This window comes from Lucilia sericata, unplaced genomic scaffold, assembly GCF_015586225.1.
Source record: "Lucilia sericata isolate MDLA Ls3-8-SP2 unplaced genomic scaffold, ASM1558622v1 Contig000080F_arrow, whole genome shotgun sequence".
In the NCBI taxonomy this organism is placed as follows: domain Eukaryota; kingdom Metazoa; phylum Arthropoda; class Insecta; order Diptera; family Calliphoridae; genus Lucilia; species Lucilia sericata.
In genome coordinates this window covers 15,864-42,562 of record NW_023994113.1, presented here as the reverse complement: position 1 = coordinate 42,562, position 26,699 = coordinate 15,864, and the positions used below count along the sequence as shown (strand labels likewise).

General features: G+C 31.9%; 1 protein-coding gene across 2 annotated transcripts in view; it reads right to left on the bottom strand.

The window, feature by feature from the left end:
- The window catches only part of LOC119599540 (dnaJ homolog subfamily B member 6), a 36,227-nt gene extending 9,786 nt beyond the window's left edge, over nt 1-26,441 (bottom strand). The window contains exon 1 of one of the 2 annotated variants that reach the window (XM_037949323.1): nt 25,718-26,441. The gene's annotated coding sequence lies outside the window, so the exon portion shown is untranslated. The remainder of the gene's footprint in view (nt 1-25,717) is intronic. The other variant, XM_037949324.1, reaches the window with a different exon arrangement.
- Nucleotides 26,442-26,699: the final 258 nt, after the last annotated feature.

Here is a 26,699-nt window from a genome sequence, read left to right as displayed (position 1 = left end):
AGATGATAATTATAGAGGTGAATGAGAGCAATGCTAAGCCGTCGAATACCAAGAAACTGCTTTTTGGGTCACAGAGGAGAAAGTTAGAGAAGGTGATCTTCTGAATCATCTTCAATCAATTAATTTCAGCACATTTCGAAGGATATATTGAGATCTAGTTCTGAGGCAATGAGAACCAGATTTCCTACGAAGTTGATACTAGACGCAAGAAAATAAATAAGGCCTAACTCCCCATTTTAAAATATATTGACAAACCCATACCATTCTCAAAGAAGTCTTCTGTCACAGTCCCACGAGTGCCGGAGATAAAGACAGACAGGACAAACTCGATGGAAAGGGTGTCTGAAATGAAGCACTTACTGGAAAAAGTACGCCAAAGTAGCCAAAGGAGAACACAGTATACGTTTAGTAAGGTAGAAGATCTGGTCAGCAGTAGTGGACCATGCAACCAACCCTGAAGAACTTTGTGGAAAGTATCTCTCCATATTAGAACTGAGCTAATAAAGGACTGGTTCAGAAGATAATTTTTCCTGTGATTTCGAAATTCACATAAAGGTATGGAATTTTTCGCCTCTAAATCTGTCATCTTCAACGATTTACATATAAAAGTTATTTGTGTTGAATTTCATTTGGAGTGATGTTGGATAAACAAGGACCAACCTCCAACAAAATTTTAATTTTACGGAGGTTAAGTCAAATAATATATCAAATTCTATTAGTTTTAATATCATTATTCCATCATTTAGAAGATCAATAATCAAGTTTTATTAGTTAGTTAGTTAGTTTGAAAGGAGGATGTATATACATCAAATCCGAAGAAATACACCTAGGCCTCTATCGGGCCTGTTGTGCGCTCCTTAACCAGTACCTCAGGTGGGAATCGAACCCACCACCTCCGGTCTACCAGACTAGAACACTAACCACTAACCTACCGGAGGACAGTTTTATTAAGTTACCTTTTTAATATTTATTATTTGTGGTGTTATTATAAGGATAGTCGGACATCGCTAAAGCGATTTGAATTTGTTGTGGATTAATATTATCTGATCCGATTTATCATAATAATATAACCTAGATAATGTGTCTAGTAAATCATGTGTATTTCCCAATTTGTGGCATGTTCAACATATTAGTGCTATAGGGTAAAGAGATAAGTAAACATATGAAATTACAACACGTGGAAAGTGTTTATGGCGGCCATTGAATGTGTGGTCGTTGTCATAGTAAAACACTCAATATGCTGCCGGCCAATTATTAATAGTAATGACCAAGAGTGGCAAGTAAAACACAATTTGCCACCAGCAAATAAAATTTATCTAAACCTACATTTTAGTTCGTATGTATGTATTTACGTGTAGTTTACTTCAAAAATTAGTTCAACCGTTAGTTAATGCCACTGAATAAGTAAATAAATACATAAATATGTTTAGAAAAGTGTTGTTTTCTTAAAGGTGTATTAGACCACCCAAAAGTAGAAAATAAAAGGGAATAAATAGAAAACAACAAATAATATAGTACATTCAACAAATAAATGCGTGTATAGAGAGATTTCTACCTTATTTCTAATTGTTGGTGGGTTAGTTTCACCCAGTTTTCTAAAATCGTTCACGAAGAAGTAGTGTTATAATTTCTTTTTATTCAGATAAAATTGAAAATATTCCACTGTGCTACAAAACAAATTTTATATTTGTCTATGACGATTTATATATCCACTATATAAATGTGTCGTGAACTTAATCTGAATTTCGAAAGGGTTCTGTATTTTTGGAATTAGGTCTTCTTGGATTGACCCTTTCGTCATATATAGGATTTATACCGAGTTTGTTACATCAATATTAATATACAGCATTTGGAAGAGTAATTAATCATTCCTATCGCCAATAGAAGTGACATTTTTGTTCACTAGAAATTTTCATTCCATTCGAAGGGAAAATTTTTATCGTAAACTTGCTGTGAACAATTCATTCACAATAGTTGTTTTTGTATGCAACAGCTGTTTATTGTTTATAAAATTTCATCTGAAAATTTCACAACAGGGTATTTTTTCACGTCTAAAAAGTTAGTGAACGAAAAAAGTGAAAAGGAAACACATTAAACTGATCTAAACCTAAGCAATAGAGAATATTCGTTTCAGATCACTTCGGACCATACATATAAAGTTTTCAAAAGACAGAGAAGGAAGTATATTTGCAAGATCGTCTTAGATACTTAGATACTCTTTTATAGGTTAGGTTATGTTTATAGCTCTCTAATTTTATCGGTCTCAGGGAGAAACACCCGGTACTTCTAAGATAATTAACGAACAGTCATATTAAAGGTGTTGTACAAGAAACCTAAACCTTGGTCCTCTTTTCTTTTCCGTAAAAGGAAGGGCCAGAGTATATCGGACAGTCTGGAAGCGATAATCTGATTTCAGGTGTTGCTGATGCCCATTCGTCGATCATACTCAACACCGCAGCCAGGAGGATAAATGAGTTCATAACCTCTTGCAGAACTGTTCCATATCCATTGTAGACTGAGGGACAGTGTTTGTTGCCCAGTCTTCTTGTTGGTATTATCATTCGGAAAGATTTATCCAAATTTGGCGCTGGTACAAAGTCCGTCAATCTACTTTTTGTAGGTCGCAAACTCCTGTTTTGAATTAAAATTTTTTGTTATGGTGGCAGAAGTTCTGATGGCAGATATGAATAAACATGGATCCTGTCCAGTATCGATCTAAATTTTGTATAATTAAGCTGTGGAATATTGAGGGAATTTAGGAAATACTCTTTATTTGATAAGTGTTTCTTTGCCGCAGCACTGTGTAATTTGAAACAATTTATGTGTTGGTAGGTTTCATGTGGCATGTTCTTTCGATTTGCTTTTAAGTATAACAACTTGTAATAAACTCATACAGGTTGAAAATTACTACACACACACACAAACACTCAATTAGCTTTCAATATTCAGATGATGTAGCGTGCAAACAAACAATGTAAGTTGAAAAATTCTTTTTTTAAAGTTTCCATGTATGTAAAAGTGAATTTAGTTATTTTTTCTACACAAAGATATATTTATTTGTTAATTCCATAGTTAAAAAATATAATTTCCTTGACACAATTTCTGCAAAAAAAAAAAAACAATTCAAAGCAACAATTCTAAAAGTTCACATGATGTTTGTTGATTTTCAGAGACACGAAGGTTCTGTGCGTAGGTTCTCAAGTTCATGTTGTTTATTGTATATGACTGAGTTTGCGTTTTTTCAGTATTTTTATGTTTAGTTGTTCGTTTTCAGTTTCAATGATTGAATTACAAAATTTCAAGTTGTTCTTGTTGCTGTTGGTGTTTAAATATTGTTTCTCAAATTTCACATGACAAATGAAGTGTAAATTAATTAAATATAGACATTAAATCGAGTTTTTTTATTATTATTTTTTTTTGTTCAGAATAATTCAATAACAAGTATGTATTCGTTTTAGGTTGAGTTTTTTTTAAGTTTATTTGAAGTTTTGTTGCAGATTTTATGTTAAAATTGTCGCAGTATTTTATATTGTCCAAGTAACCTAGATATATGGGATTAGTGGGGTATTAACATGACAGGTTACTAAAGCTAAGGTAAAGGTCGTGGTAGTACAAAACTTTTTGTGGGCTCTCTGGAACAGGGATGGAAAATTCAGTTCATAGACTAGATAATGAACTGGCCAATAGGCAAGTGCTTAGTCTAGTCTATAGTCTAGTTAAAAACTGGGTCAAACTAGACTGGTCCATAGACAATAAATGAATTAATAAATGAATTAAATAATAGACCGGTTAACAGATAATAGACCGGTAATTAGTTAAGTAGACTACGCCCAAGCGACGTACCCGATCGATTACCAGAGACCGAAATGTCCAGAAATTATTAAACAGTCATGAACAAAAGGAACATTAGAGGTAACACACGTTAGAACTTAATCCTTAAACGGACGGTACTATGCTGGGACTTACAATGGCCATTTTAATTTACATTGAAAGCTCAGTCATAGAAATATATTATCGGCTTCCAGATCATAACACTACCTTCAAGGATAAAGTTCTATGACTGAATGCGTTAAAAATGTTTGACAGATGCTAACTTATTTTCCGGCAGCTAAAGTGAAAGGAAAGCGGTTAAAAATCCCACTCAACCGCATTGAACGAAACGTTGGGCAAGACGACCGAATGGAGAACGAAAAGCTTCCTCTGTAGGAGCAAGTCCGAAGTTAGTTCTGACTGGACAGATTGGAATAGGAGAACATCTTCACCAAATTAGACGAGCGGAATAAGATGAATGTGGAGCATGTGATGAGCAGTTTTTAAAGCATGAACAAGAGAATCTCACTCATCCACATTAAATAATGGAACGGTGAGTGAGAGTACAAAAAGGACTAAAAGGAAGTCTTTTCAGTGGGTGCAAGTCCGAGGTTAGTTTAATGCTACGTATCCTGACTGCAGAGAGAGGAATAGGAGAACATCTTCGCCAAATTGTACGAGTAGAATGTGGCGAATGCTGAGCCACTGTTAAACCTCTTTCGAAGTTAGATATAAACACTTAGGGAGTGATTTTATAACGTATGTATATGAAATCTGTAGATTTATAATTGGAAAATTTTATGCAATTACGTCCAGGAGACTTCTAGAGTTTCAAAATCATCGTACGATAATTTCACATTTAGAGCATCTTTGGTAGGTTATCCGGTAGTGTTCTTGTCTGATAGTCCATGTGCAGTAGGCCACATATTGGCCTAACTATGTAACTAACTAATTAACTAACTAACTAACTAACTAACTAACTAACTAACTAACTAACTGACTAACTAACTAACTACTAACTAACTAACTAACTAACTAACTAACTAACTAACTAACTACTAACTAACTAACTAACTAACTAACTAACTAACTAACTAACTAACTCACTAACTAACTAACTAACTAACTAACTACTAACTAACTAACTAACTAACTAACTAACTAACTAATCTATCTACTATCTATCTATCTATCTATCTATCTATCTATCTATCTATCTATCTATCTATCTATCTATCTATCTATCTATCTATCTATCTATCTATCTATCTATCTATCTATCTATCTATCTATCTATCTATCTATCTATCTATCTATCTATCTATCTATCTATCTATCTATCTATCTATCTATCTATCTATCTATCTATCTATCTATCTATCTATCTATCTATCTATCTATCTATCTATCTATCTATCTATCTATCTATCTATCTATCTATCTATCTATCTATCTATCTATCTATCTATCTATCTATCTATCTATCTATCTATCTATCTATCTATCTATCTATCTATCTATCTATCTATCTATCTATCTATCTATCTATCTATCTATCTATCTATCTATCTATCTATCTATCTATCTATCTATCTATCTATCTATCTATCTATCTATCTATCTATCTATCTATCTATCTATCTATCTATCTATCTATCTATCTATCTATCTATCTATCTATCTATCTATCTATCTATCTATCTATCTATCTATCTATCTATCTATCTATCTATCTATCTATCTATCTATCTATCTATCTATCTATCTATCTATCTATCTATCTATCTATCTATCTATCTATCTATCTATCTATCTATCTATCTATCTATCTATCTATCTATCTATCTATCTATCTATCTATCTATCTATCTATATATCTATATATCTATCTATATTCTATCTATCTATATATCTATCTATCTATCTATCTATCTATCTATCTATCTATCTATCTATCTATCTATCTATCTATCTATCTATCTATCTATCTATCTATCTATCTATCTATCTATCTATCTATCTATCTATCTATCTATCTATCTATCTATCTATCTATCTGATGCGAAACAAGACAATTTTATATGAAATTGATTTTTCACACTTTGACCAATAAAACCTTAAAAAGCGGTAAATGTTTTTTAAAAACCATCTGTTGTCAAATAAATAACGTTCACATTTTAAAAACATTTTTCACTTTCTTGATAATTTTAGCTGTCTTAGATACAATTTAAAATAGTTCAAAGTTCCCATAGATAAAAGAAATGTCTCTAATTATATATTGTTGTTCTGCTAAAAAGCGCTGTAATCATAGTATTTTAGAGAAAATATCTTCCTCTTTTTTCAGATAAATAACAATTAGTGTACGACTAGATATGAGAAGAAAAAACGTCAATGCTTTTTTTTAGAATTTTTAAATGTTTTTAAATTTAAACTGTTATTTAATTTTGTTTTCTAATTCTAAAAAATACCTGCTTGTTTTGACATATTTGGCGCGCAGTAAGTGGGAGTACTTAGTTGTCTAATAATACCGGTCGGTCACCATACCACGCCATCTACACTAAACAGTGTCGTGATACCTGACTGCTTTGATATGATGAGTTTATGAGAAAATATTGGACGGGACAATATGTGCGCTCTTTGAAAGATAAAATAAAAACAAAATGATGACAACAAACTACAAAATATTAAGAATTATTTATGCACTGAGAGAAACATTATGTGCTAATGACTTTTGAATGAACAATAAAATATAATGTGCAGTCAAACCTATTTGATATTCTAGGCTTATCAAAGCTTTTAGACAACAAATAATAATTATTTAACAAGAAATTTTATTCATAATTTTGTTTATTTGTTGTTTGTTGTGACAGTAAAAAATAAATATTTTTAGAATAAATTTGCCTTAAAGTTTCTATTTGACAAGACAAACACAACAGCAATTGCAGCAACAACTTTATTTGTTATAAAATATTTAGCAATGCAGTACAAAAACAAATAAAATGTATGTAATTTTTTAGATTTTTTTTTAATTTGTTGCTGTATTTTTAAACGTGTTTAACATACAAATTTTGTTTGTCTGACTTTTTAAAACAACAAAGGCAATGATGATGAAGCAAATAAAACCCCAACAACTGAAATAAAATGAAAGAATAAACTCTAAACGGAATAAAATAAAATTTAATCGAATAAAATATGCAAAGCTTAAGCGAAGAAAAAAACGTATGTATTTTTTATTTGAAATTTAAATAAAAAAGAACTAAGAATTTCTTTCAAGTGTACGTGATTGAATATAAAAAATACAAATATAGAAGTCAGAGTCTATTAACAGCAAAAATTCGTAGTATGAAAACACAAATTTAAACATATGGACGGACGGATAGACAGATATACAAAACATAGTTGTGCCTCTAGTAGCCCGTAGAAGCAGCGATGGAAAAATTGGTATGCAAGTAATTTTTTTTCATATACAAAAGTACCATAATATAAACAGGATTACTATGTCTGTGCTGGTATCGCGGTCGTATTGGACTGTTATATACAAGCCTCAGAGGTACCTGATCGAATGCCAAAGACCAATATGGTCAGAAATTATCAGACAGATTTTAATGCAAAACAATGAAAACAATTTTCTGTCAACAGACAACTATGTACATAAAATTTAAAAACTGGGTCTCAAATTTTATTGGTTCTTTGATTCGTCCTTATTCGATTTTCAGTTACAGCATGAAATCTTGCAGGCGGGTTAGGATGTAATGGAAGTTTTGACGAGTATGTTTTACAGACTTTTCCAAATTCGTCTTTTACAAAAGATACTTCCAAAACTGTGGATGTTTACTTTTCGTTCGTGCTTCTAAGAACTTTCGATTGGGACCTCTTGTATTACTAACTGTTCTCTACAATTGCATTCCGTAAGCCTAAATTGGTTTTATAATCGTCTTATATTAGGTGACTTTACATAAGTCAAGTTCTTTACGGAAACATCTGCCAAACGGCCTATTTCACGGAATACTTTTCCATTTACAGGGTGAGTTTGGGGCGACTCACTACCGCCCATCGCAAAGAACACGCAGGTGGCGATTTTTGTAAATGGTTCCGCCCATCCCTATACAATCACTATGTTCGAGTTCTTGAGCTATATAATTTCTACCCGTATGCTTAACTTCCAAGATGGAAGAATATCACGTTTACAACCACGCAGATGAGATAGTATCGGTTGATTCGAACCTAGAGTAAACCCTGAACATACCCTGTTCAGGGTTTACTCTGTGAACAAGATACCGTACATCCATTAGCATTCAATCCAGCACACTTCACTTTTAACCGACATTCATTGAAAACACATTTACTTCAGGTATACAGGAGGAGGGAGGCCCATATACTCCTTTATTCATTTAACACCAACTTATTCCGAACACTTAGTCCCACAGTCAGTCCTCCGAGGGTTACTGTTGTCTTTTTTCGGCAACATCTCCGAATTTTTTCCGACAAATATAGATTTCACAGTGCATCAGTCTTTTCACGCGATTTAAGTTTAAACCGCAGTTAACACGTGCACCCCGAAGGTACCTCTCAAATAATCAGGACAAGTAAAGTCCGAAAATCTGCCTTACGAGCAGAAAGGATTGGTGCTCTGGTTCGACCCCAAGACAAATCATTCCATGAAAAAGCCGAGGATACGATTGACACCACCAGTTTACAGTTCCAGCAGACTAGAGGTACTGTTAGCACCTATTTTCCCCCGGACGACAATCACTCCAAGATAAAGTGATAACATGCCGGGCTGAAAGGTTACTTTACAATCAGGTCTTAGTAGCAGACAGTGAAGATTGTAAGATTTAAGTCTCATATGAAGCCTCTTAGCTTAAATATGGCAACGCCAAGTAAGACGTCTATCCTAGTAAATGTTATGATTATGTCACGATCAGACTGATGGATTTTAATGTTAATATTAAGCATAATTGGTGGACAATTTCTTCTTTTAATATGATTAATTTCATTCAGATTGGACGCTTTGTTTCAAAAATGTTGTTTTTATTGGTCTGGTAACATTTCTGGACGGACAAATCTATAATGCCTTAAAAATTTAAGAAGCAATATTTGACTTGAATTTTAAAATGATTTCTAAACATTCTTTGGTAGTATGGAACGGGGTCTAACATTTTAAATTAAAATTACCCGTCACTTTAACCTAGTAATGCCTTACGAGGAAGACAAACAAACCGAGATTGTTCCGATTTTGTATAAAAATACGCAGAGGGAAAAAGAAATATACACGCCTGGTACCAAATTGATAACAAAGAGTTTATAACATCCGTTGTCAAAGTATATACATACGTACGACAACACTATGTCGCAACGTTGTCAACATTGCAACAATTCGTTTTCGAAATCTAAATTTTATACACATCCGTTGTATAAATGTTAACACACATAGATTTCGACAACGAATTGTTGCAATGTTGTCAACATTACATAGTGTTTTCGTACGTATGTATGTATATACTTTGACAACGGATGTTAATGGAAAATTGTAATCAGTTTGGTGTCAATTTGGTACCAGGCGTGTATTTCTTTTTCCCTCTGTGTACTGATCAATAATTTTACTTTTAAATTGAACAATAAATTTACTATAATAACTAAACAGGAATTTTGAACTAAATCCTCTTCAAAGAAAGAGAACTTATTTTAGAATATATGTATGTGTATAACAAACAAACGCTCCGTTTTCCAACCCTGTATGTTAAAGATAAATAAAAGTAGTGTGGTATGTAGTAGTAGTCGTCGTCGTCGTTGGTATGACTAAAATTCTGCCAACAAATAAGATATAAATTTGTTTTAATTAAATATCGAATAAAATAGTTGGAGGTGGCTAATAAGACAAACATGACGACGATTTTAATGCTATTGCTGCTGTGGATAATGATGATGATAGAAACATTTATTTTTTAATTTGTGAGAGAATTTATTGTTGTTTTTTTTTTAATTTTATACGAAAATTAATATTGATTATTCTACCTAAGTTTTTTTTCTATATTACGAACACATGTGTCAAATTGGCTCCATAAATTAGGGAACCTTTAAGACATTTTTTTTTAAATTTATGTTTTCTTTAATAAAATTGTTGTAATAAATCAGCTATAATAGTTCATTAGAAAGGTATTTAAAATTAAGAGTGTTTTTTTAAGCCCGTTAGAATTTAGGAAAAGGTTTACTGTCAAACGAACTGTCATAATGCGCTCACTTTTTGATATTAAGGATCTTTATAATCTGGCAGATTGTCATGCATATATTAACGCTTGAACAAAGCCATTAAATGATCCAAATTAACTTTAAAATCAGTAATCGATGTTTTATCGCATTCCTCCCGATTATTTCCTGTGTAGCCTAGAGAAGACACTAGTTAATGCTGATAAACCAGCAGCAATTGACGCCTTAAGGACCAACATTGTTCGTGTTATTCATGACGACCCAAAAAATACATTCTTAAATATTAAGGATAAAATCATTCAATCAAATTTCAATTTCCTTAATTTAACCAAATTAAGGTCAAAAAATAGTATTAAAATAGAAAAAAAATATCCATAATACCGTAAGTAAATTAAAACGGAAGTATTTATTGTACAATTATAAACTCCAACTCTACACGATTAAATCCAATTATGAAAATGCTCAGGCATGGGAGAAGCCCTATAGCTTTATTTTAAAGGGAGTGTGAGATTTTCCTTTTTTGTGTGTTTTGAATAATTTAATAAATGAAATAAATGACTTACAAAAACAAATACTACAAATCAAAAAAAGCAAATACTAACAACCAGAAATGGTTGAGAATTGCCTGTATGAGTTGTCAGCATGCCTGTTTGCCTGACTGCCAGCCTGGCTGGTTAGTTGGCACAAGTTGTGGGCGGACTACGACAACAAATTGCAAAATATCTTGGTGAACAACAGCAAAAACACAGCACACAAATAAAATGTCTAAAAGATTTACGATGATTACGTCTTTTTGCGAAAACACAAGTTGTTGTTGTTTTTGTTGTTATTGCTTTTTTTTTCATTTAATTTATTTAACATTAAGGAAACAGCAACATTTCTTTAACTTGAATTAAAAATAAAATTGTTTTTATTAATAACAACAAAATAAATTATAAATTGTTGATAAAATGTTGTTGTTGTTTTAATATTCTAAGAAAATCGTTTAACAAATGCTTCCTTAAAGCAAATAAACTGGTCAGCTGTTGTAGTTTTATTTATTGTTTAAAAGAAAGAAACAACAAACAAACAAAAGAAAGAAGACAGAATTAAATTAATTTTGCGCTAAACATTAAACTTTATAAAAAAAACGATTCACAATTTAAATAATCGAAAGACAAGAGCAAGAAGTAGACAATCGAATCGAATGAGTGAGTTTTATATAATACATACAACAACAGTTTTCATGTATCTATCTGATCTGACATGTTAAGAGATAAAATCGAAAACAAAAACCAAGAAGAAGAAGAGATTTTATGCCAATTTTTGTTGTTATATTTCTTCTATTTTAATTTTAATTAAAACAGTTAACAATTGAATGGCACAAAACAAAAAACAATAGAAAAATATAAATTAAATAAAAAATTAAAAAAAAACATGAAATTGATAGTTTTGTGTTTGTGTGTTTCTATGCTTTTTTAACCCTTCAACGGCTTTAACTTTCTGTATAGAACATTATTATGCTCGAGACACAAATGTGCGTGTTAAGTGTTAAATTTGAGTTAAGTTTTTTTTTCTTCTTTCCCCAACTCTTCTTCTTATGCCTGATTGAGTTGACGGTCTTAATTTTCTTTTCATTTCAATAATAACTATTACATCATTTGTGGTGGCAATCAACTTTTATCGTCATCTTCATCATTCAAGTTAAGTTGTTGTTGATGTTGTTGTTGTCGTTGCTCTAACATTTAACACCCATTACACTTCACTAGTCGGAGGTGTACTAACTTAGGTGCGTTGAACATCTGTTGTAGAACAAACTATAGAATAGGCCATAGTCTAGGAAAGAAAAGATTAAAGGCTGAGGTCTAGACTATAGTCCAGAATATAGGATATACTGTACTCCAGGCTTTAGAATACAAAATATTTTAGAATATAGTCCATATAATAGACTGTCAAAAGGAAAATACCAAAAGCTACTAGCGCTCAATAAAAGCAATCTCAAAGTACTAACGGGATCGCTTACTGGATATTGTGGTCTCAGATACCATCAATTCATTCTAGGCAACTTTTCAAGGAATCTATGCAGATTCTGTGGCCTCAGAACACATCTTATGTAACTGCCCAACATTAGAGTCTCGCAGAGCTAAGATCTTGTGTGCTACCTTGCTAACCCCAAAAGACATCTTCAAACTCTCACCAACTAAACCAGTTACCTTTGTGCGTGAACTAAAACTTGTATGGTGAACCAATGGGCTGCACAAAAGATCCACACATAGGTCGCAGTGCTTTGTGCCCCTTCAATCTAATCTAATCTAAGAGTATGAAGTCTATACTATATCATAGACTGTAATCTAGATTATAGAATAGACTTCGGTCCATACTACAGATTAAACTGTAGAATATACTACTGTATATACTATAGATTAAAAAAGAATATGGTCTGGATTATAATATAGTCCAGACTATAGAATATCATCCATATAAAACAATAACTACAGAATAGAGTTCACACTATAGACCAGAATATAGTACCGTCTATAGTCCAAACTATTGTCTAGACTATTGAACAAATTATAGACAATAGTCCAAACTATGGACTAGAATATAGAATAAACTATACCATTGTCCATGCTTCAAATTATATATACTTTAGTCCAGACTATAGAATATTCTATAATCCAGACTTGTCTGGACTATTAAATAATAGACTATGAAATAGACTACACCCTAGAATACAGTCCATTCAATAGTCCAGACTTTAGAATATACATTAGTCCAATTAATAGATTAGACTATAATCCGGACTATAAAAAAAATTTAACTCCAGACTATGGAACAGATTAGAGTCCTTATTGTATTAAAGATTTTAGAATAGACTAAAATAGTGTCTAAAGTTTTCCCCTAAAGGGCCAAATGTTGCACATGACAACCGGCAAATGAAACCAAGAGTTGTTTATGATATGTCAACCGTCTCTATAGGAAAATATGTATAAATAAAACTGTGTGATCTCAACACACTCCAGCAGAAAAATGATCCGCAATAACACCAAAATTAACACCAACGATCACAAATGGAAGTATTAAATAATAAATTGGGCATTAGCGTGATAAAAACAAAAATAAATTACCGTCAGTAGACTGAAGGTAGTGTTGTGTATAAACGTAGCAAATGCACTTTTCTATACGCCTTCACCTTTTTCTTGTCCTCTTGTGAAATGAAGTTAAATAAGAAGCGGGTAATTTGATCAATTTCAAACTTTAGTAGTTAAACGGCTTTAAGCTAAACAAACATCTGTGTCATGATACTAAAACCATAAAGTAAAAAAAGTACTCTTGTAATAAAAACTACTTGTACAAATAACCACTAAAAAGGATTTATTACCAAGCACCACCATCATCATGTAGCAGTTGTAGTTTTTTTTAAATGTGCATCTCCATATAACTTCTTTAATTGTGGCTCAAAGACCTACATATAAAGATATAACACGTGTTGCAATGTTTTTCCTACACTATGGTCCAGACTTTTAACTGGATTATAGTTCAAACTTAATCTAGACTTTAATATATGCTATAACATAGATTTCTGTCTAGATTATAGAAGAGATTACAGTCCAGACAATAGAAGGAACTATGATTCACACTAGTCTACAGACTGAATTATGGTCCAGACTACATAATATATTATAGTCAAGATTATAGAATATAGTCCAGGCCTTTGAATATACATTATCTGTAGAATGGAATAAGTACAGATACTAGAATAAAAATCTATGGAAAAATTATAGATTAGTCTAAAATCCAGACTATACTATAGACTATAGTTCAGACTATGGCATATACTATAATCCAGACTATAGAAAAGATTATAGTCCAGACTACAGAATAGACTCAAGTCCATACTATAGAATAGACGCAAGTCCAAACTATGGTATAGACTGTGGTATGGACAATAGTCCAGACTACAAAATAGATTATAGTTCAAACTTAAGAAACAAATTATAGAATAGACTATAATCCAGACTATAAAATAGATTAAAGTTCAGTGTATAGAATAGACTATAGTCTAGACTATTAAATAACAGACTATGGAATAGACTATAGCCCAGACTATAGAGTAGACTATGGTCTACACTATAGAATAGACAATAGTTCAGACTATAGAGTCTAGACTATAGAATAGACAATAGTTCAGACTATAGAGTCTAGACTATAGAATAGACAATAGTTCAGGCTATAGAGTAGACTATAGAGTAGACTATAGTACAGACCACAGTACAGACTATAGAGTAGAAGAGTATTTTGCAGGCTATAGAATAAACTTTAGTCCAGACTATTGAATGTTCTACAATACGGACTTGTCAGGACTATTAAATAATAGACTGTGGAATAGACTACAGAGGAGAATACATTCCATTCAATAGTCCAGACTATAGAATGTTCTATAATCTAGACTTTAGAACAGACTGTAGTCCAAACTAATGAATATAATCCAGACTATAGAATAGACTATAGTCCATAATATAAAATAGACTATAGTCCAGATTACAGAATAGATTATACTCCACACTGTGGAATATTCTATTGTCCAGACTGCTATTATAATGCACGCAACTGTTTAAACAAAAATAGTTTAACGTATCGGGAAAATAAATGAGAGTTTATATTATGATTTAATTGGACAAAAAAAATGTTTTATATATTTACACGTTTACAACAATTCCAACAACATTAACAGTGAATCACACACAATACAACAATAAGCTAAACAAAACAACAAAATAATGTTAATGATTGCTATTTGCGAAACATAAATGTTTAAACTTAATCATTGTACTCTAGTCGTATGTTTATGTTTATGTTAATTCAACAAACAATCTCACAATGTTGTTGTTGTTGTTATTGAGCTGCACAATGTTTTGTTTAATTAACGCACAATTGCCACTTTCTATTGCCACTCTATGCTGTTGTTGCCACTTTTACTCTATATGTTGAAAACAACAACAATAAATAATAGAAATGAAAAAGCCCAAACAAAACAAAAGTTGGCATGTAGACATGATTTTATTTGTCTCCACTCCTCTCTTCACAACTATGCCACATGACGCTGTTGGTCCACAATATTTTCTATGAAGAAGCAAATGGGGAAAAAACTCAACATAGACGGACAATGGCACCGCACCTCAAATTGTCCGCCTGTTAGCCTACAATTCTCTTGTCTAACTGTCTAGTTGTATGGCGGCTGAAAAAAGTCAACAGCAGTAGCAGCAACAACAGAAATAGTAAAGTGAAATACTATTACAGCAGCAGCAATATCAGACACAGCACTTCACAGCAGATCTGAAGAACAAGTGTAACACACTAATCTAACCTAGTTTTTCATTCATTTGATCAATTGCAATGTCTACAGACAGCAAGATAGACAAACAAACCACTACATTTATAAATACCTACAGATACCGATAGTTAGAGATAAATAGATAATGATGATCATGTTGATACCAATGATATTTGAGTATTTAGCAAAAGAAAACTATCACGTTGCAACGACCAACCGACCGACATCTTATAATAATAACAATAATAGAAAAGTAATCTAATAATTGAAAAGTAATAAAGAAAATTGTAAATAAATAAAAAAAATCAAAAGATAGAAAAATTATATTAAACACAAAGTATTATTGCAACAACAAACAAATAATTGCCGCAATACAATTTACACTCTCACATTTATGCAGTGAAATATATATTCACACACACACATATCTCTCACTATCTTTTTACTAGGGTATTATTTGTTACACTTTTTACCAATCTACGAGGGTCTAACAAAAAGTTTTAGGTTTTTATTTTATTATTTTTGCAAACATCCTACAGATAACTGTTGTTCTAGCGATCAGTTTACACTCTGGCAGGAACAAATTTCTGAATGCAGAATCAATGTTTTGATTTACAGACAAGTCAGTCTTAGGAAAATTTATACACTTTGACACGTAATAGTCCACGAATTCGTTTTGAATAGTTTTATAATTTTACCTTGATCTCATGTGAACTTAGATATACGACCCTGCAGGAAGGTATTTAGACCTAGAAACATTTTAGTATAATGTCGATTCAATTAATGATTAAGGGTCTCTAAAGAATTATGCTGTTCTAAAGTACGATTTCCCACTTATGAGGTCCTGTTTAGATCTTTAAGACTTTCTATATGTCAGTCTGGACGCCCGGGAAAAACTACAAGTCCACACTCTTGATAATATGGTTTTTGAATTGGTATTAAAATGGTTACACCTATTACGCAAAATTTAGGAAAACAATTTTACACAGATATATATCTAGGTTAGGTTAGGTTGCTCGCTAGCAAACGAGTTCACTCGGGAGGCCTCGTGGCCCGCTGTGATACCCTTAGAATTACCATTCCCTAATGTTGAGAGAATGGTTTCCCTCCCTAATTTCGTTGACTACTTGGTTCTTCGGTCTCCGTGTAAACCAGCCGGTGCTTTTAATAAAACCGATCATGTTTATTAGTGACGCATCTCTGAGACAATCTAGATCATGGAAAAGAGCTCTACCAAGATAAAGTAAGGCTGGGTGAGGGTGTTGTACCGATTCCACTTCTTCTTCGTCCAAGCAGCTTCTACAGTAACTATAATTTGGGTAGCTCATACGTTCCGACATATGTCCAATCATACAGTGCCCAGTAATTATACCAGTTAGAAGCCTAATCGAGTTCTTACTACGAGACAAGAGAGTCCTAGTCCTATCTGTTGTCAGAGTGGGCCAGAGTAGTATCGATATTCTAAAAGCGGTGATATTTGACCACCTGTGTTCCGTCTCACTCAAAGCCCATTCATCTATCAATTTTGATAGGTTCGTTAGGGGAGTGTGAATATCCTTTTGCACAAGGGTTAATTCTAGGGACGACCCTTTGGTTGCTCATTCATCAGATATTTCATTTCCCCGGATGCCCTCATGTCCTGGAACCCATATCAACTCAACATGATGTTGTGTCAGTTGTGCCAATGATTGAATACAATTAAGAAGACATTTCAACTTAATAACATTGGGGTTAAGAGCCTTGATTGATGCAAGGCTGTCCAAGTATATATGTATAGTCGAATTGTCGATTTGGTTCCCGGATTCTTCTTGCGGCTGTATAGATGGCATATATCTCTGCCTGAAGGACCGTGCAAGTGTCAGGTAGTCGAATAGACAGTAGAAAATTTAGTTTTTCGGAATATATATCTAAAATGTATAGAATTAAAAATCGGAGAAATCGGTTAAAAATAGGAATAATCGGCCAGTATTTCTTTTTGGGTAGATTTTTTTCTATAAACTTATTCCTAATTCTACCGATTCTGAAAATACTTTTCTTATGCAATGTCAAATGTACAAAAACTTTCAAAGTTGTAGAAAATAAATAAAAAATCATCGGGACGCCCCTCGTACGTTTTTTTATAACAAATATATGTATGTTTACTCACTCAATCATAATAATTATCGTTGATTATCATCTGCTATCTATTCAATTTAGTACAATTTGATTTTTTATCAGAAAAAAAATTTGCTGTTTCGAAAATTAATAACGTGTTCACATGAGAGTTTCTGATTGCAATTGTGTTGTACAACAAGAATGCTGCATGATGTTGCTCAATGTTTAAATGGAAAAAGAAAACAAAAATAATAACAAATGAATTGCCAAGAAAAGATAATATAAATAAATATATTTAGAAAAAAAACTATAGATAAAAATTATATAGAAATACACCATTTACAATTGTATTTAAAAAAATGTATAAAATTTTTAAATACAAATATGTAAAAGCTTCCGAAATACACCAAACAATTTTACGCAAATATATAAAACATAAATTATCATGACATATTTTTATAGTGTATAAAAAAAAACAACTATTTATAAGATTCTGCAAATAAAAACAAAAACAATTCCAACCCCTTCTTTACCTAAAAACTGACGGACTGATAAGCTATCATTGTTATCTAAATTATAAACGCTACTCAATTCAAAATGACATATATTTGTTCGAACGCCTATTTATTTCACACATTTAGGAGAGAATTAATAAATAAATAAATAATATTTGCCCTTCACACACATTACCCGCAAAAGCGTTAAATTGCCACTACTACTTCAAATTCGCTATTATATATGGTGTGACACCAATTCCAGGCAAAATTTTACATAAAAAATTAAAGCCGTTTTTTACACGATGATGAAACTGAGGTTACACTTAAAATACGCACACATGAGATTAAATTGAGCTTTTCAGAATAAATTCCCATTCAAAAAAAGTTGAGAAGGAAGTAGAATATTATACTTATTTAAAGCAGCGATGGGCAGTTTGTCCAAACTCATGCACAATTGGCTTTTGTGGCTTTGGTAGCAGATGAAATCTTATGAGAACTAGTTTAAAGTACGATTTATATAGTCCTTATAGCGGGGGATTGATTTTGTCATCAGGATGTGTTAGAGTGACAACAGCTGATGAGGTGAAATCTTACTACATACCAGATAGAGAGACGAATACTATTTCAGAGGTAAGTTCTGCATCATACAAAATAATCAGCAATGAAACTATATATCCACTCAGAGACCCAAAGGGTCCTTTGTAATTCCCTTCAAGAAAGAACCAGAAATATATAAAATAGAAAGGAGAAAAAGAATTAGAAAGAGAAAGATGAGAAGACTGAAAATACAGATGCATATGTTATAGAAAGAAAGTGTACATGCAAAGGAAATCTCTATTGACCATTACCTGAATAACCAACCTAATCCCCTGATGTAATCTAGAATGTCGCCTAAGAAGATGGGATCGTCTAAACTAAAAAATAATAATAAAATACGGATGGAAAATTTTACAGTCGTATGGCTCTCTTCATTTTTTGAAATGATTCAAAAAACAAGCAAGTCGAATTAGATCAGGGATGTATTTTTACACACATACAAAAAAAGTAAAACAGCTGTTTTCATCTTACTTTGTTATTGTTTTATATCAATCGTGTAAACATAAAAAATGTAAATCGTACGACTTTAATTCTCTTTTTTGTCATACGGATGGAATTTCATTTTACTTTTTCATAAGACTTGTCGTACATAAAGTGTGATCGTCTGAAGGGCACTTAAGTAATTCTATAGAGAGACGAATACTATTTCACAGGTAAGTTCTGCATCATACGCAAAAATCGGCAATGAAAGTATACATCCAATCAGAAATCCAAAGGGTCCATTGTGGTTTCATTTAAGAAAGTTCATGGTGGAATCTTTTCCCAAGCCATTGCTGTCCCAGACTCTGTAAACTAGGACTGTTGCATAAAATATGCTCTACTGTTTCTAGTTCTTCGTCGTCTTCATACAACCTGTAAAAATTGTGCCTATTACTCCTAAAGGCTTCAACTTTAAGTCCTTATACTCTTTATGTCCAATTCTAATAGTACTCTGGTTGCCTTTGCATTTAACTTCGGTTATAGTGCCTTAGAAACCCTGGAATCCAGCGTATTGTTGAGCGGTTGGTAGAGTATTTGAACTTTTAAGTTCCAAACCCGAATCCTGTCTGGCGTATTCCTCAGAAATCTCGTTACCCTGTATATCATAGTGTCCGAGGCACTCCAGATAACTAAGATCTCCGCCTGAAAGACACTACATCCTCCGGAAGTTTATAGGACACTTCTATGTAGCTATAAACCAAATAAACATCGGCCCCAGCGCCGATTTTCCATCTTGGATGCCTCAGTAAAGACTGCACACCCTTAAAACTGTACATCGGACCCAATACACTTGTCCTTACTAGGAAACACTATTGAACCAAATGATTAGAAACCTTCTAACCATTTGGTTCAAAGAAAGTGATGCCGCTTCATACAGCAAGAGCGGAGTTACAATCATGGCCAATAGAATCTTAACGGTCATTTGAAATAATCAAACGATGGATAGATAGGACAACAAAAATCCTATGGGTAACCTAAATGAGAGGAGTAAAAGAAGGCTCCACAATATGAAAAAGTCCGTGATGAGTACAAAGTATAACGAGCACCTGAGTTGTGAACTAACTACAAGTTAAGAGTGATTCTACAACAAGTACAGTGTTAGTTTTGTCAAATGTCTGGACTATCGCCTTCTATATTGCACCTCTCAGAAACATCTCAGGAAAGTATACCTTCAGGAAACTAAGTTTCTTCACATTACAGATAAATCCTTTAATAAATCACTATATAAGGTCTTCCCACCAACATTCTTATGCGCATAACATGCCCGATTTCTTTGGATTTGACGTAGTAGCCATCATATTTAAACTGAATCAAATCGAATTTTGTTGGTTCCCCAGAATTTAAATGGAATGCATGTGTCCACATTTCGGCAAATGAAATTCAACTAGTTGCTAATCCGATCTAGTTCAAGAATGATCTCAGTACTTAACAATTTAAAACTACATTCAACAAGAACTTAGCATTCTATGGCATCATACTCAAACATAAAAGTTATAAAATAAGTCTTGGCCCTCACTTCTCCCTATGTTTGAAAATATTGTACATATTTTAAAGAATCATGTCACTATTAGACATAAATTCAAACTTATAAAAACCATGTTAGCATAAACAATTAGATATTTGTTAGAAAAAAAATGCAAAACTAACTTTTTTATTTGCTTTTAATCTACTATGACATATTTTATTACCACCTATTTAAAACAATACTAAATGATAAACAAATAATTATCATAACTTTTAAATGATAGAAATCAAAATTTATTTTATTAACTCTCAAATGAGCCACTGTTAGCTATCAAGCTCAACATTCGTTAGCAACAAGTAAATAAAACAAAACCAAAGAAAGAAAGACATTTTTTCCTATTTTAAATTGTTAATGAAGTCATCGTCTACATCAGACATCACCATCAATGTTCGTTGTTGTTAAAAAGTCACTTCAATGCAGACATTGTAATTTTTCATTTTTCTTATTTTTATTTTTCCACCATCAAGTTCCAGAGACTGAAATTTTATTATCAGTTTTTCTTGCATTTTATTTATTATTATTTTTTTTTTCATTTGCTTTATAGCAAAAACACAAAAAAAGAAAAAAAAAAGACAATAAATATAAAGAAAACAAAGTAGTCATTACTATGCAATTTTTTATTATTTCTATTTTTTTTTATTTATAAACAATGAAATGCATTTAACACTGAAGTTGCACTCAATAAATATTTATTAAATAGACAAACAGATAGATAGATGGATGGATGGACAGACGGAAGGACGGACAAGCGAAATAATAAATAGAAATTTCATTTCAGTAGAGCAAATATTGATAAAAAATTTTTGAAATTTATGAGTAGAGTTTGCGAAAAGGAAGAGAAGCTTAAAGTTTATATAAATATTTTCCAAAACATTTTTTGCGTTTTAACAAAATGTTTTTTGCTTATTACCAAAAATTAACATCTTGGAAGTTGTTGGGTAAGCGATTCAGTGCTTAATTTTAATTTTATAACTGAATGTTTAAGCTTTCTTTAAAATTGTTTTTATTTCAATTTTGTTAATGATTCATAACTTGTTTATTAATGAAATAGTGTTGTGAATATATTTTGTCAAAAACAAACTTCATTTAAAATTGTAATAATTTATCTAAATTTATGATAAACATTCGGAAAAAGTGGACTTTGGTAAAAATAAATGTATGCTTATGTAAAATTCAAATTTTCAAAAAGTGAAATTTTCATAATTAATATCGAAGAATAATTTTTTTCTTTAGTTTATTTTAAATTCATAAAAATATACAAATAAAAAACAAAAACTTAAGAGGGTTATGAGACCTGATCGGAGGAACTAGAGTATTAAAATATTTCAATGGTCAACAAGTAACAAGCGCGGTTTTAAGGAATCTAATTTAACCACTATCAAAACATGTATAGTAATGTAAGTAGAGGTGCTAACAGTACATCTAGTCCGCTGGGACTAGAAACTGGTTTGACTAGACACCTATCATATCTGGTACTACATTATTCGTACTGGATGTTTTTAAGGTGCTTTTGGGTACAGTACGAACAATCGTCCTTTTGTCGAAAAAAGTCGAAGTCGAATATTTTGTTCCAAAAAAGTCGAAGTCGACTATTTTGTTCCAAAAAAGTCGAGAACTCGACTATAGTCTATGAAAAAAGTCGAAAAGTTGACTTTGTAATAAATAGTCGAAAAAGTCGAAGATAGTCGAAAACTCGAAAAAAAGTCAAACAATTTTAAATAGTCGGAAAAACTCGAAAATAGTCGAAAAGTCGAAAAAAGTCCAAAATACTGAAAAAGCCTAAAAGTCGGAAAAGGTCGAAAAGTCGAAAAATCGACATTTCATAAAATGCAAAAAGTCGACTTTTAACTAAATGCAAAAAGTCGAAAAGTTGACTTTTAACTAAATGCAAAAAGTCGACTTTTCGTATCAACTAGAGAATAGTAGTGATGTTGGTTGAAATCTAATAGCAAGAAGTGAATGTTGTTTAAAGGACTGATAGACGGTGAAATTAATATTTAGGAATAAGTTTCAGGTGATGTTGCCGACTCAAAAGGACTTTATAGAAAAGTGACTGCGATAATTATATGTATGATAAGAATGAGGTGACATCACAAGAACATGTCCTTATTATATATAAAGTTCTTTTCTTCGTCGGAGTACATTATGGCGGTTTACACCGTTCATACCTGACCTCTGTGTGTCCCAGTGTGTACATGTCAGCCATGTAAACACCCGTGAATGAGCATAGTGTTCTTTTCATGACGTGAGTCATCTCTAGCTCACCCCATGGTTGACAAAGGCCAGAACTTTGTTATGTGCTATCGTACATCAATATTAACTAATTTGAGCTCAGGGTAATATTAGGAAATGGCCCTTTTATCAATGATGGACCGAAGTTTACAGAATTCGTGAGAATAAATAATTTATTAAAAATAATGTGTCTAGACCCATTTCATAGTACTACCATAACTTTTAAAAGAGTTATTGGCTCTGAACCGAGTTTCTGAAAGAGGGCTTATATGGGGAGTAGCCCGATCCTCACGAATCCTAATGTTCGCTATTATGGTATTTTTAAATCATTTGCACAAAGTAATTTTCGGAAAGGAACTTCATAAGGACTGTATCGGGTGTTCAACAGACAGACATAGCTAAATCGTTAGAAATATGTATATACGTATGTAGGTTTACGACCAATATTTCGATCCTATAGATCGCAAATGCGGAATGACACTTAAATCATAAACATAATTTGTCCGTCCGTTAGTTTGGGTACTAATACAGATATTAGAAAATATAAAATCAACAAACTCCTCCAAAGCAGATAAATATGTTTCTAAACAAAAATATTACCAATTTTGGAGGAAAGTTTAAAGTGTGTGTGTGTGTTTTTTAACAGTTAAACAAACTTAATTAAAATTTATTGAACTATTCATTTAAAAATCTCTGTACGTGACTCATCGTTTATATATTTGTACTATTAATAGCTAAACGATTTTTTCTAATTCTTTTTTTTTTTTGTTAACCATTCCAGTTAACTTTATTTAACTCACTTTATTATCATCCCACTAATTTCAATACATTGATTTCTATCGCAAAACGTTTACAACTTTCCAATTTTGTCAAAATAAACAACGACAACAAAAACGTATTAAGGTTAATTTGTTTTATATCCCAAACAAGTGGTTTTTCTAATAAACATCACTTTTAGACTTTTTGAGATAAGATCACACAGTTTTTTTTTTTGGGTAATCAGAAGAACGTCTGTCTGAATTAGTTCATACATACAAAATAATTAAAAACGAGTTTTTATCTGAAAATATATTTTTAGATAAAAAAAAACTATTCTGTAGAACAATCAATAGACCGGTTTATAAAATAGTCAACAAATTAGTCTTTAAACTAGCCAATAAACTCATAGTGGGACTAGTTAATAGACTGACTGGTCTGTAGACTAATCAATAGATTGGATTATAGACTAATCAAAAGACTACAAATAGATTAGTTAATAGCCTGGTCTTTAGACAAGTCAATAGATTGATCTGGAGATTAGTCAATAGACTGGACTATAGACAGGTCTATAGACAAATCAATAGACTGGTCTAGAGAGTAATCAATAGACTGGTCTATAGAATAGTCAATAGTCTGGTCTTTAAACTAGTCAATACAATAGTCAATAGAATAGTCAATAGAATAGTCATAGACCAGTCTGTTGACTAGTCCATAGACTAGTCAACAGAATGATCTATAGACTAATCAATAGACTGATCTATAGACTAATTAATAGACTTGTCAATAGATTGGTCTAAAGACTAAGCAATAGACTGTTCTATAGACTAGTCAATCGACTGATCTTTAGACTACTCAATAGACTGATCTTTAGACTACTCAATAGACTGATCTTTAAACTAGTCAATAGACTGGTCTATAAGCTAGTCAATAGACTGGTCTATAGGCAAGTCAATAGAATGGTCTATAAACTCGATAACAAACTGGTCTTACTACTAGTCAATAGAAAGCTCTTTAGACTAGTCAATACATTAGTCTAAAGACTAGGCAATAGACTGGTCTATAGACTAATCTCTACACTAGTCAATAAACTGGTCTGTAGACTAGTCAATAGACTGCTCTTTTGACTAATCAATAGACTATAGATTAGTCAATAGACTGGTCTATAGGTTCCTCAATAGACTCGTCTATAGGATAGTCAATAGACAGGTCTAAAGACTAAGCAATAGACTGGTCTATAGACTAGTCAATAGAATGATCTTTAGACTAGTCAATAGACTCCTCTTTAGACTAGTCAATAGATAGATAGTCAATAGACTGGTCTATAGATTAGTCAATAGACTGGTCTATAGGCTAGTCAATAGACTCGTCTATAGGCTAGTCAATAGACTGGTCTATAGGCTAGTCAATAGACTGGTCTATAGGCTAGTCAATAGACAGGTCTATATACTAGTCAATAGACTGGTCTATAGGCTCGTCAACAGACTGGTCTATAGGCTTGTCAATAGACTGGTCTATATGCTAGGCAATAGACTAGTCTATAGGCTAGGCAATAGACTGGTCTATATGCTAGGCAATAGACTGGTCTATAGGCTAGGCAATAGACTGGTCTATAGGCTAGGCAATAGACTGGTCTATAGGCTAGTCAATAGACTGGTCTATAGGCTAGTCAATAGACTGGTCTATAGGCTAGTCAATAGACTGGTCTAAAGACTAAGCAATAGACTGGTCTATAGACTAGCAATAGACTGCTCTTTAGACTACTCAATAAACTGCTCTTTAGACTAGTCAATAGACTCCTCATTAGACTAGTCAATAGGCTGGTCTATAGACTAGTCATTAGGCTGGTATGTAAACAAGTCAATAGACTGCTCTTTAGACTAGTCAATAGACTGGTCTGTAGACTAGTCATCAAACTGGTCTATAGACTCATCAATAGACTGATCTATAGACTAACCAATACAATTGTCTATAGACTAGTCAGTAGACCACTCTTTAGACTAATCAAAAGACTAGTCTATATACTAGTCAATAGACTTGGGAATAGACTCTTCAATGGACTGCTCCTTACATTAGTCAGTATACTGCTCTAGATTTGCATTATAGATTAAATATTCTTTTGTTTTTAATTGAAAGCGATTATTATGAGTAAAGTTTATTTAAAAATACATTACAACTACAATTTACTTAAAAAATAATTCTTACTATTGTTGTTGTGTTAAATAAATGTTGTTGATAATGTTGATAAAGTTGTTGCTGTTTAGTTGTTGAGGATAATCAGGATGATTAACAGACATTATTTGCACAATAACAAATGATTAATATATAATTTTTTTAATTGATTGTGTTTCTTTTTTTTAATATATTTTTTAATTATGTTTATAAAATTTTTTACATAAACAATAACACTAATCAAATAATCACTTTTACATGCACTTGAATTAAAGATTTTTCTTATATTGTATAAAAACAAATTAAATTGTTATGAAAAAACAACAATAATAAAGAAATTCACAAACAAAAACAAAAGAAAATTATGACACTGACATCGTTGACGTTTAAAATGTATTGAATCGAATCAAATTTTATTATATCGTATCGAAGGCGATTATTTCTTTTTTATTTTTATTTTCGTAATATTTATTTATTTTTTTTTCTCATATTATTTTTTTACTTCTGCTGTTATCATGAGTTGGTGTAAATGTCTGTCTTTCCGTTTGACTTTTATTATTATTATTATTTTGGTTAAACGAATCTTATTGTAGTTTGGCTGTCAGTTGTTGTTATGTCAGTCCGTCTAGTCAAAGAAATACAAAAAAAAAACTAAAAGAAATTATATTCACTCACGATATAACTAACGATTCAATTACCGAAAACACGTAAAATTCCCACCATAACAAACGTTGTTAGCGAGAGCTCAGACAAAACTAAATTCTGTTTAATAAGTTGGACGCGGTCGTCCGTCGTGTTAATACTAACGAAATAAAATACAACAGCAACAAGAACAACAATAAAAGCTTAACAAAATTATGTGTGCAGTGTGTGTTTAGCGCTCTTAATGGTCTTCTCTTAAAAAAAAATTATACCAAACACCGTCATTCGTTAACTCAAAGCGTTGCCAGGTTTTATGTAATTAACTTTCCCCTTTTTGAGTAACAAAATATCCCAAAATTCCCATTTTTATTGA